This window comes from Apodemus sylvaticus, chromosome 2 (assembly GCF_947179515.1).
Source record: "Apodemus sylvaticus chromosome 2, mApoSyl1.1, whole genome shotgun sequence".
Classification (NCBI taxonomy): Eukaryota; Metazoa; Chordata; class Mammalia; order Rodentia; family Muridae; genus Apodemus; species Apodemus sylvaticus.
In genome coordinates this window covers 97,441,164-97,453,828 of record NC_067473.1, presented here as the reverse complement: position 1 = coordinate 97,453,828, position 12,665 = coordinate 97,441,164, and the positions used below count along the sequence as shown (strand labels likewise).

Sequence of the window (12,665 nt, the reverse complement as noted above, 5' to 3'; positions counted from 1 at the left end):
GTGTACCTCATCAACTTTGGGTTGATTGTTCCCACTGTATCTTTTTTACCTGATATATTTTCTCCCACACATCCTTCTCAAATTTCTTCATATGCACACACAGAGTGAGACAGTCTAAACACATGCATTACTCCAGTTTTACAATTTTATATCATTTCTCAATTAATTTTAGTGAAGAATTTGCCATGGTATGTGTGAAAGTCAAAAGTCATCATGTAGGAATCTGATTATCTCTTACCATGGAAGTTTCAGGGATTGGAACCAAGTTCTTAGGATCAGCAAATGTTTGTACAGTCTAAGCTGCTACAGTTGACTGCATTTCAATATTTTTAATAATTATTTTATTTATTTTCATTCCAAATGCTGCCCTAATCCTGGTCCTGCATCACAGAGTCCTCCCCCTTCTTATCTTTGCTTCTGAGACTCTCTCCATCTGGTATTCTTCTGCCTTTTCCTGGGGAATCAAGTCTCTACAGGATTAGTCACATCCTCTCCCACTGAGACAAGATAAAGAAGTCATCTGCTACATATGTGTAGGGATTCTTGGAGCATCCTTTGTATGCTTTTTATTTGGTGTATTCTACTCCATTCATACAGAGTCCTGGAGTACTCCCAGGAGTACAGGCTTAGTTGACACTCTTGGTCTTCCTATGGGTCTGCTATTTTCTTGAGTTTCTTCAATCTTTTATCTAATTCAACCATAGGGGTCTCTGACCTCATTTCAGTTTTTGGCTGTGTGGCTCTTCATGTGTCTCCATCAGCTGCTGGTAAAGACTCTCAGAGGAGAGCCTTGCTATTCTCATGTCTTAAAGTCCAACATAGAATCAATGAGATTGTCCCTCTTTGCTCTTTGCTCTGAACACATGGAATGGATCCCAAGTTGGACTGCTACTAATTTGCCATCCCTTCTGTATCTTTTGCCTTTTTTGGTCTATGCACTTCTTTTAGATAGGAACAATCCTGGTCCGATATTGTGAAGGTAGAGTTCTGTCTTTATCCTTCCACTGGGAGCACTTCCTATCTACTGGAGTTAGACTGTTCAGGTTCCATCTCTCCACTGTTGGGCATTTGGTCTAAGATAACCGTCCAGCTTGTTTCATGTGACTGCTTAGAAAATCAATTTCTTGTCTTTTCTCTGAGATGTCTGTCTTTTATTGCTTATATATGTTTCTTGTGTGGAGCATAATGATAGATCTTTTTGGCATACCAAGTCTATTAACTGTCTTTTAACTTAGGAATTTAATTCAGAGATATTAATGAACAACGATTGTTATTTCCTGTCATATTGTTCTTGGAGGTATTGTTATATGTGCATGATTCTCTTCTTTTGAGTTTTGTTGTGAGATGACTAATTCCTTGTGGTTTTGTTGCTATAGTTACTCTATATGTGTTGAAGATTTTCTTTGAGTATCCTCTGTATGAATGAAAAGAAGAAAAATAATATTGAAATTTGGTTTTGTTATGGAATACCTTGGTTTTTCTATATATGAAGATTGAGAGTTTTGCTAGGTAGTTCTGTGGTCTTTAAGGTTCTGCATGATATCTGGTAAGTATCTTCTGGATTTTAGAGTCTCTATTGTGTAGTCATGTATAATTCTGACAGATCTGTCTTATATATTACTTACTCTGCTTCCATTAAAGATTTTAATAGCCTTTCTTTGTTATGTACATTCAGTATTTTGAAAATTATGTGTTGGGAGTGTTTTCTTTTCTAGTTCAATCTGTGTGTTGTTTATTAGCCCATGTTTATCTTTAAGTTATGGAAATTTTAGTATATGGTTTTGTTTAAGATGTTTTTTGGCCTTTTGAGCTATGAATCTTCACCTTTTCAATTACTATTATTCTTAGGTTTGGTGTTTTCATTGTATCTCAGATTTTTGGATTAGGAACATTTTACTGTTTGTATTTTCTTAGACTGACATTTCTATATTCTCTTCTATACTTGAAATTTTTTCTTCCATCACTTATATTCTGTTGTTTCAGTAGTTTCAGATGCCTTTTTTAAGTTTTTCATCTCCAGAATTGTCTCGATTTGTGACTTTTTTATTGTTTCTAGTTTCATTTTTAGGTCTTAGACTGTTTGGTTTAATTCCTTCTTTTTTAATTTCTTTTTTGTTTTATTTTATTTTATTAGTTAGATATATTTTTCTTTTACATTTCAAATGTTGTCCTCTTCCCTGGTTTTCACCTCCCATGAATATCCCATAAGCTATCTTCCCTTCTCCAATCAAACCTCTCCTGCTTCCCTGTCCTAGTATTCCTCTACTCTACAGCATTAAGTCTTTCCAGGACCAAGGACCTTTCCTTCTTTTGGTATCTAACAAGATCATCCTCTGCTCTCTATGTGCCTAGAGCCATGGGTAACTCCATGTGTACTCTTTGGTTAATGGTTTTGTCCCTGGGAACTCTGGGAGTACTGGGGGTGACTCAAATTGTTCCACCTGTGGTGCTGCAAAGCCCTCAGGTCCTTAGGTACTTTCTCTAGATTCCCCACTGGGAACCCTGTATTCAGTTAAATGGTTGGCCCAGAGCATCACCCTCTGTGTTTGTCAGATATAGTCTCTGCTGAACCTTACTTTGGAATAAGATTTTCCCAACTTCTATAGATTTTATTACCAATCCCTTCTAACCCATTCCTATTTCCTGTGTTAGTGACTCATACCTAGGATCCCCAATGAATGCACTAAACTGTGATTCAAGGAGACAATTTTCTCAGTGCTTCTTGTACTTCAGTACAAAATTTTTCCACTTACACATCTACATTAGTCCCTAACAAATATAACTAAATCATAAGACAAGGTCTAAAATATATTATGATTATGTTTAATGACCAAAAAGAGGTGATGAAATAATTCCTTAATGAAATAATTGAAAACACAAAAGAATTCTGAATCAAATAATGCAGAAAAGTTTAAGACATAAAGGTAGAAATAGAATCACTAAAGAAAACCCAACCTGATATACGACTGGAAAGAAAAAAATTTTAGAATGTTTTAAAAATCCTCAGAGGTAAGCCTCTTTAGCAAAGTAGAAGAAATGCAAGACTAAAATTCAAGCTTAGATTTTACTCTCATCCACATACTCCAAGAAATAAACTCAAATCCAATATATATATACAAATATATTTCATATAAATCTAGGCTCTACTCTGTCTAGATAATAATTGAGATAAGCCAATTATTTTAACCTACATTTTGCCCTGTGGCTTCTTAGCTATACCCAGGTGCCATGACCAAACTCTCCAAACTATTACACAAAATAGAAACAAAGGGAACTACTCAGTTCCTTATTTGAAGCCACAATTACTCTGAAAACTAAACCATACAAAGACCCAACAAAGAAACAGAACTTTAGACCAATTTATCTTGAGTATCAATGCAAAAATACTCAAAATTTTTGTGAACCAAATCCAAGAACACATGAAAATGACCATCCATTATGATGAAGTAGGTTTCCTCTCAAGGATGCAGGGATGGTTCAATATAAGGAGATCCATCAACATAATCTAATATATAAAGAAACTCAAAGAAAAAACCCACATAATCATTTCATTAGACGCTGAGAAAGCATTTGGCAAAATCCAACACACCTTCATGATAAAAGTCTTGGAAAGATCAGGAATTCCACACACATATCTAAACATAGTAAAAGGAATATATAGCAAACCAGTAGCTAACATCAGTTTAAATTGAGTAAAACTTGAAGCAATCTCATTAAATGAAAAACTAGACAAAGGGTCTACTCTCTCCATACCTATGCAATATAGTACTCAAGGTTCTAGCCAGAGAAATTAAACTACAAAAAGTGGTCAAAGGGATACAAATTGGAAAGGAAGAAGTCAAAATATAAATATTTACAGATGATATGATAGCATACTTAAGTGACCCCAAAAATTCCACCAGAGACCTCCTAAACCTGATAAACAACTTCATCAAAGTTGCTCGATATAACTCAAACAAATTGTAGGACCCACAAATGGGAGACCCCACTTGAGTCTCAGATTGGCGCACACCCAAGGAAGCACGAGAGATCGACTTGCTGCAAACACATGAGGCAGCTTAATGGTGGAGTTCTGGGTCGACACATGTCTTGTGCAAAAGACAGAGGAGCCGACCCCTGAGACTCAGAAACTGGGGGTTTTTATAGGAAGGGTTAGGGGGTTTCACGTGCTTTTACAAGATTGAGTAAATCATACAATTACATCAGTGGGTAGTACGTGCAGGTCGGTGTGTAGGTGATGGGGAAGAGTGGGAAGCTTATCTATTACAACAGAGGGTGGAGGGGAGAAAGAGTCCAGATGGTCCCTGATTCAGCGGAGGTAGCTTTTATCTTTATGACCCTGGAATCCAGATTTAGTTCCTGGAATGTCTTAACAGCCTTGAGGGTGGGCCCAGCATTCCAGGGCTTGTTCGGGTTTGCCCTGGCTTGCCTCTGTTTATGGGCCATGAGTGAAGCTCCTTTATTTAAGTAAAAACCCTTTCATTCCCCTCTTCTCGTTGTCTATAATTTTAATCTTAAAATTTTAAGGGAGGGGCTGGGGATGGGGTGAAGAATCTATTTTGAGATAGTTGTAAGCATATTCTTCTATTTTACTGGGCAGTGGATGGTACTGCCGTTGTAAGACTAAAGGTTGTACAGCATTTATCCTATCTTTAACAAAGGCTAAACCCTTATTTACCAGACACGGGCCAAAGACCAAGACCAAGAATATAATGAAAACAGGCCCCGCAAGGGCGGAGAGCAGAGTGGTCATGCACGGAGTTTTGGAATACTAGGACTCGAACCATCCTTGTTGTTCTACTTGCTCTCACTTTCTTTTTTCTAGCCTTTCTCGGAGTTTTTGCATAGAGTCTCTAACTACTCCAGTGTTGTCTGCTTAAAAGCAACATTCTTCTTTTAGGGCTGCACATAATCCTCCTTCCCTTAAGAATAATAAGTCTAACCCTCTTCTATTTTGTAATACTACTTCAGATAAGGAGGTTAAGGATTTCTCCAATGCATCAATGGACCTTTGAAGCATTTCTAGATCCTCAGTTACAGCTTGTTTAAGAGACTGAAAGTAATGAGCCCCTTGTCTTCCTTCTACTAGGGCCGGTCACATCCATCCCTACTCCTGCTGCAATACCGGCCCCGATCATCATTGCTAGAGTTACAGAAAGGGGCTCTCCCTTCATCCTCCCGCTGACATATTCATCTAAAAAGGAAGCAGGATGATAATACATTCGAGGTAAAAGTTGAATCATAACACAAAAATCATGAGTGGGGTCAAAAATACTAGTTGATACACAAGGGGTGAGTCCTGTACTACAGGCCCACCAGCTGGTTGGTGAGGGTACAAGGTAGGACCCAGTTTTTGTCTTACTTATAGAGTAAGTTCTGCCACATAGATGTTGGTGAGAGCTAGGTGGATTCCCGAGGCAACGTCCAGTACTCCCTCCTGATGTTGTTACCTCAGTCAGGGTCAACTTCTTCCCTGTCCCCCATGAGCAGGAAGTACGATCAGTAGTTTCATTGACATCCCCATCAAAGGCAATACCTTCATAGTAGGGGGGTCCTGATGACAGGCATAACCAGCAGTCAGCAGTTGCATCTGGGTCGGTGCTGTTCAGGGCGTGAAAAGCTCCTCTGACTAGGTTAAATAGTCTCTGCCCTGTTGAAGGGTATGTGGGGATCATGGTTGAAGGCTCCGCAGTGGTCGATGGTGCTAAGAGGTCTCACTGTCTTCTGAATAGATGGGGCCGTCACGCCAGGCTCTGGGAGAATCTTGTTAGGTCCCACAGGTATTGGGGTTGGGCTCTCCATTTTGAGTCTGATCGATATCAGGGATCCAGGTTTACTCCCGTGGTTATAGTAAACCAGTCCCCAGGACAGCCCACTTAGCCACGTAGGTAAGGGGGTACGTTTCCCTGTGTCAGTGAACCGGACTTTTATATAGTCTAGGTCCTTAGGAGAACAGGGTCTGTCTGCATATAAGGGAAAAGTGACATGTCGCTCCAGACCTGAATTCACGAAGGGAAAGGTTATATAATCGGCTAGGTTGGTAGACCAGTTCCAATCTCCATCATTTGAAGTTGCGCAACTCCAATGCCTACAAAAGAATTCATCTGGCCCTCCACAGCCCCTGGAATCAGTGGTCCCAGGGAAGGCTCCAAACAATGTTAGGGGGAATGCTCTTGGTGACGGGATTCATGGAGCACAAACAGAATCTGAGATCTGGCCACCAAGTGCCTGGAGGTGCAACAGTCTGAGTCCTACTTATAGTTTTCCCTGTGCTAGTGTCTGATATCTGCCAAACCAAAGATAGTGGAGTGTGGGGATTATCAATCTTCAGTGGGGTGCAAGTGGTGTAGGCACAGCTTAAGAGGATTATTAGTCTTTTCCAGGATCCACTCATCTTGATCGGGTCCGGAGGGTGGGGCCTTCTTGACGTGCGAGGCATGGACCCAGGTGGGGATTCCTTCTACTTTCATAGCAGTTGCTGTGGTCAGCAGTACTAGGTAGGGTCCCTTCCACTGAGGCTCTAGGCTCCCTGCCCGATGTCTTCTCACCAGTACTGCATCTCCCACTTCAAAGTGATGGGGCACTTGGAGGTTGTCTGCTGTGTAGGTCTCTTTTAACTGCTCCCAGATCTCCTTTCAGACGATCTCTAGGGCCTTTAACTGGGCTAGAAGGCAAGACGGGGGGGGGGGGGGATGAAGGAGAGGAGTTCGTCAGAACAAGCCTTTCCTTCTGTGGTCATGTGGATGGGTGGGGGCGCCCCAAACATTAATTCAAAAGGTGTTAGACCTGAAGCTCCGGGAGTATTCCGAACCCTGAACAGGGCATAGGGGAGAAAGGCTGCCCAATCATTCCCGCCAGTCTCTAAGGACAATTTAGTTAGGGTCTCTTTTAGAGTTCTATCCCTTCTTTCTACCTGTCCTGAACTCTGGGGTCTATAGGCACAATGTAACTTCCAATTTATCCCCAGTTGTCTGGCCAATCCCTGACTTACCTGGGCGACGAAGGCAGGTCTGTTGTCTGACCCAATTACCTTAGGTATTCCAAAACGAGGAAAAATTTCTTCAAGTATCTTCTTGGTTATCATGTTAGCTGTCTCTCTTTTGGTGGGAAAAGCCTCTACCCACCCTGAGAAAGTGTCTATAAAATCTAGAAGGTATTTATTTCCATACTTTGCTGGCTTTACCTCGGTAAAATCAACTTCCCAATAGGTCCCCGGTCTATCCCCTCTTAAACGATTTCTGCCATGGGTTTTGTTTGGCACTGCGTTAGTGAGTGTGCAAGCTTGGCAATTCTTTACTAAGTCTGCTACCATCCTGTGTAGTCGTGGAATATGATAAGGGGACTTATCGACCAGCTTTATTATCTTCTCCCAGGTGGGTGAGGCAATGTACATTAGCCAGGTATTCTAGCCCCTCTTCTCTTGTGAGAGTCTGTTTTTCTAAAGTCTCTTCAGCTGGCTGTGACGGGGCTTTAACGGTTAAATTTTGTGGCCCTTGTGCTGCATCTTTTGCCACCCAGTCTGCCATTTGATTCCCGTTTTCTATTGGCCTGTTCCCCTTTTGATGTCCCAGGCAGTGAATGATTGCCACTTTATGGGGCAAATGAACAGCATCTAGCAGGCTAAGTATTTCTTCTTTGTTTTTAATTTCCTTGCCGGCAGAAGTTAATAGTCCGCGCTGCCTGTATACTGCCCCATGGACGTGAGCGGTTGCAAAGGCATACCGGCTGTCAGTAGATATTGACAGCCTTTCTCTCTGCAAGCCTCAAGGCCTGGATCAGTGCAATAAGCTCTGCCTTTTGAGCTGATGTCCCTTCAGGCAAACCGCTGGCCCCTATAACAGATTTTCCATCCACTACCGCTGCCCCAGTCCTCCGCTTACCTTCCACCACGAAGCTGCTGCCATTGGTGAACCAAGTCATGGCCCCAGGCCAGGGACGGTCAGATAAGTCTGACCGGGTCCCGACCTCCTCGGCCAATATATCTCCACAGTGGTGTATGGGGGCTTCGTCAACTTCAGGTAGTAAGGTGGCAGGGTTGAGAATAGCAGGTGGAGCAAAGGTCACTCACTCAGTCAGCAATAAACTCTGGTAGTGGATCATCCTGGCATTAGTCATCCAATGATCCGGGGGCTGTCGGATGATGCTCTCAAGGGAGTGTGGGGCCACTATGGTCACATTCTGGCCCATGGTCAATTTATCAGTGTCTTTTACTTGCACCACAGTAGCTGCAATTGCCCTCAATCATGAGGGCCATCCGCTGGCTACTGGGTCTAATTTCTTTGACAGGTAAGCTACAGGGCGTTTACCTGGTCCCAATGTCTGAGTAAGGACTCCTCTTGCTATTCCATTCTTTTCATTGTTATACATGGTAAAAGGCTTTTTCAGGTCTGGTAGTGCTAGGGCGGGGGCCTGTAGCAATGCCTTTTTAAGGGTTTCGAAAGCCAATTGGTGTTCCTCAGTCCACACAAATTCTCCTTTTTCTTTGGTCAATGGATATAAGGGGGCCGCCAGGGTGGCAAACCCTGGGATCCAGAGTCTGCAGAACCCTGCCGTTCCCAGAAACTCTCTTACCTGGTGAGGGGTGGTTGGAGTCGGGATCTGTGTTACTGTCCACTTTCTGGCTTCTGTGAGCCATCAGTGTCCATTCTTCAGGGTTTATCCTAAATAGGTCACCTCCGTTTGGCACAGCTGTGCCTTTTTAGCTGAAGCCCTATACCCCAACTCACCTAACTCAGCCGGGAGATTCTGTGTCCCACGCTCACATTTCTCGCGTGTCTCGGTTGCAAAGAGAAGGTCATCTACATATTGCAGGAGGGTCACGCGTGGATTGTGGGCTGAAAAAGGAGCCAAGTCCCGATGTAAGGCCTCATCAAACAAGGTTGGAGATTTCTTGAACCCTTGAGGTAACCTGGTCCATGTAAGATGCCCTGTAAGGCCGCTCTCAGGATCCCGCCATTCGAAGGCGAACAGGGGTTGACTGTTAGGGTGCAATCTCAGACAAAAGAAGGCATCTTTAAGGTCGGTCTAACACTGTATACCAGGCTCGTTCAGGCGGCAGTGTGCTGAGCAGATTGTAAGGGTTGGGAACATTGGGGTGTATATCTTGTACTCTCTTGTTAACTTCTCTAAGGTCTTGCAAAGGGCGATAATCACCTGTCTCTGACTTCTTTACTGGAGGGAGGGGGGTATTCCAAACAGACTTACAGGGGACCAGGATCCCTCCGCGGATTAGACGGTCGATGTGAGGACGTATCCCCTCTTGAGCTTCCTTTCCCATAGGGTACTGACGAACCCTGATGGGGGTGGCCCCAGACTTGAGCTCTACCACTATTGGAGGGCCCTGTCTTGCCATTCCCATCCCCCCTGTTTCAGCCCAAGCCAGGGGAAATTGATCAAGACAGTCCTTTAGCTCCTCAGGGGCGGTAGCCTTTAACTTCTTTTGATAAATCCGATACTCTTCTCCTAATTGTAAAGATAGTTCCAATGCTTGGGTGGGAACAGCTCCCCAGGACAATTCTGGCCCAGAGGAGGTAAAGGTTATTTGTGCCTTTAATTTTGTGAGCAAATCCCATCCCAATAGAGGTATGGGGCACTCGGGAATGACTAGAAACGAGTGAGTCACTACACTCTATCCCAAGTCCACTGTCCGAGAGGTGGTCCAAGGGTAGGATTTTTGTCCCGTGGCCCCGACTATTAATGTTTTTTTTTTTTTTTATTTTTAGTCTTACCCAGAAGAGTTTTTAGCACCGAACATTCCGCACCTATGTCAATCAAAAAATTTATGGGAGTCCCCTCCACATGCAAGGTTAACCTAGGCTCGGGGAGGGGGGCCGAGTCCCGTCCCCCCTAATCGTCATCACTCTCGAGGGACAATATCTTTGTCTCTTGCTTCCTCTTGGGGCAATCACGGGCCCAGTGTCTTATCTCTCTGCAGTGAGCACACTGGTCCTTCCCCAAAGGAGGATGGTCTCTTCTGGGTCTCCTTGGCTTCTGCCATCTTCCGCCTCTCGGGTTCCCTAACTGTCTGCCCCTATCTTTCCTATCCTTGCGTACTACTGTGGCCAGTATCCTAGTCGAAGTTTTCTCTTGTCTCTTTTCTCTCTTATCTTCATCCTCTTTTCTCTCTCTCTTTTCTCGTTCCTGCTTCTTTTCTTCTGTCTCTCTCTTGTGATACACTTTCTCAGCCTCTCTAACTACATCCCTTATTGTACAATCCTGCAGTCCCTCGATTTGTTGTAATTTTCTTCTAATATCAGGGGACGACTGCCCAATAAAAGCCATGATTACAGAGGCTCACTGCCCCTCAGATGTAGGATCAAAAGGGGTATATCTTCTGTACGCTTCCATGAGTCTTTCCAGGAAAACTGAAGGGGGTTCAGTCAGTCCCTGCATAACCTCTCTTACCTTAGCCAAATTTGTGGGCCATCTTGCGGCACCCCTGAGACCCGCCACTAGAGCCCGGCAATAATTGGCCATTCCCTACCTTGTGCCGTGTTATAGTCCCACTGAGGGTGCATCAGGGGAAATCTCTCGTCTATCCCATCTGGGGTCTGGACAAGATATCCAGTGCTGTCCCGAACATTCTTTCAGGCCTCCAGGACTATCCTCTCCCTCTCTTCAGTAGTAAACAGGGTCTGCAAGAGCTGCTGACAATCGTCCCAAGTGGGCTGGTGTGAGTACATCAGGGACTCTATTAGCCCTGTGAGTCCTGCCGGACTATCTGAAAAAGGAGGGTCGTTAGTTTTCCAATTATATAGGTCAGAGGAGGAAAAAGGCCAGTACTGTAAGAGCTGTAAGGCATTTTGTTCATCTGGTCCTCGGGGTGGCCAGACAGCTCTAACGGGAAGGGCTACTGTGGAGTAGGCTGGTCCCTCGGGGGAGGTGCCCCGTCGGCTTCTTGTTCCTGCGAAAGGACCTTCCCTTTCCCAGGACTCGGGAATTGGAGCAGGAGCGGGGGCGGGGGGGGGAGGATGGTGCTGGGGCCGAGGTTGGAGGTGTGGGCTGTGGGGTACAGCGAAAGGGTGGGGGAGTGGGCCACTCAGGGATCTCCTCTATCTCGGGGTAGATTCTCGGGACGGGTGCCGGAGAGATGTCATCTTTCATTTTCAGTGGTTTCATTTCTTCGTCCGCTGCGGGTGTGCCTTCTCGAACGGCCATGATCAACAAGCTCCGGAGCCCGTCAGGATGGGGGTAGGTTGGTATAGGGCGGAATGGCCTCGGCATCAGGGGGTGGTTGGAGGTGAGGAATGGTCTGACCACTCGGGTGGGGATTGGACCAAGTCCTCCCATACTATGACGTACAGCTGCTAGTCTGGATGAGCCTCTGGTCCTTCCTGAAAAACAACGGCTTTAACAGCCATGATGGTGGGAAAGACAAAGGTTCTGGCCAGGGGCCAGCCAACCTGGAAGGTGGGCGATTCCAAGGCATAAAAAGTCTGCCAAGGCTTTCTCTTAATTTCAAATGACAAGTTCCTTCCTCTGGCCCTAACGTCCGTCCAGTGGTCTAGGGTCAGGGATAAGGGAGTCGTCACAGTTTGCCCCCATCTCACTCAACAAAAGGCACAAAAACGAGACACAAACAACAGTCACAAAGACGTCCACAAACACTCTCCCATGTCTGGTTCTGAACAGCAAACCAAACGCGACCTCCGAGGGTGCTGGGTCTCACACTCTCTCCCTCTCCGGGAGAAGAAGCACCCCGTCTCCCTAGTGCAGAAACAGCACAGTCCAATCCTGCTGACCGGCTCCTGCCCTCAGAGTGTCCTCCAGGGCAGCAGCTTGTGGTTCCAGGGCATCCCCCTTCCGCAGCCACTGGGTCCTCATGGGCCGCAGCGGCAGCTGAGAGAGCAGGGTTCCTTGTCTGCTCTAAAGCACACAAACCGAAACCAAAGACACAGATGCTATGGCACCACATCCAAGCACTCAAACTCACGTGAACTTACCTCCAAGGGGTCTTCGAGGTTCCTGGGTGCTGCGGGGATCCCGGACAAAACCCCACAATGTAGGACCCCCGAATGGGAGACCCCACTCGAGTCTTGGATTGGCACATACCCAAGGAAGCACAAGAGACCGACTTGCTGCAAACACATGAGCCAGTTTAATGGCGGAGCTCTGGGTCGACATGTGTCTTGTGCAAAAGACAGAGGAGCTGACCCTGAGACTCAGAAACTGTGGATTTTATAGGAAGGGTGAGGGGGTTTCGCGTGCTTTTACAAGATTGGCTAACTCATACAATTACATCAGTGGGTAGTATGTGCAGGTCGGCGCGTAGGTGATGGGGAAGAGTGGGAAGCTTATCTATTACAACAGAGGGTGGAGGGGAGAAAGAGTACTGATGGTCCCTGATTCAGCAGAAGTAGCTCTTATCTTTATGACCCTGGAATCCAGATTTAGTTCCTGGAATGTCTTAACAGCCTTGAGGGTGGGCCCAGCATTTCAGGGCTTGTTCAGGCTTGCCCTGGCTTGCCTCTGTTTCTGGGCCTTGAGTAAATCTCCTTTATTTAAGTAAAAACCCTTTCAAAATCAGTAGCCTTCCTTTCCTCAAAGGATAAACGGGCTGAGAAAGAAAGTTGAGACACAACTCCCTTCACAATAGTCACAAATAATATGAAATACCTTGGTGTGACTCTAACTTTACTGGTAAAAGATCTGTATTATAAGAAATT

At 45.0% G+C, this 12,665-nt stretch overlaps 1 pseudogene; it reads right to left on the bottom strand.

Annotated features, from left to right (window-relative positions):
* Positions 1-6,151: 6,151 nt before the first annotated feature.
* On the bottom strand, positions 6,152-12,123 carry LOC127677994 (uncharacterized; annotated as a pseudogene).
* Between the last annotated feature and the right edge of the window lie 542 nt (positions 12,124-12,665).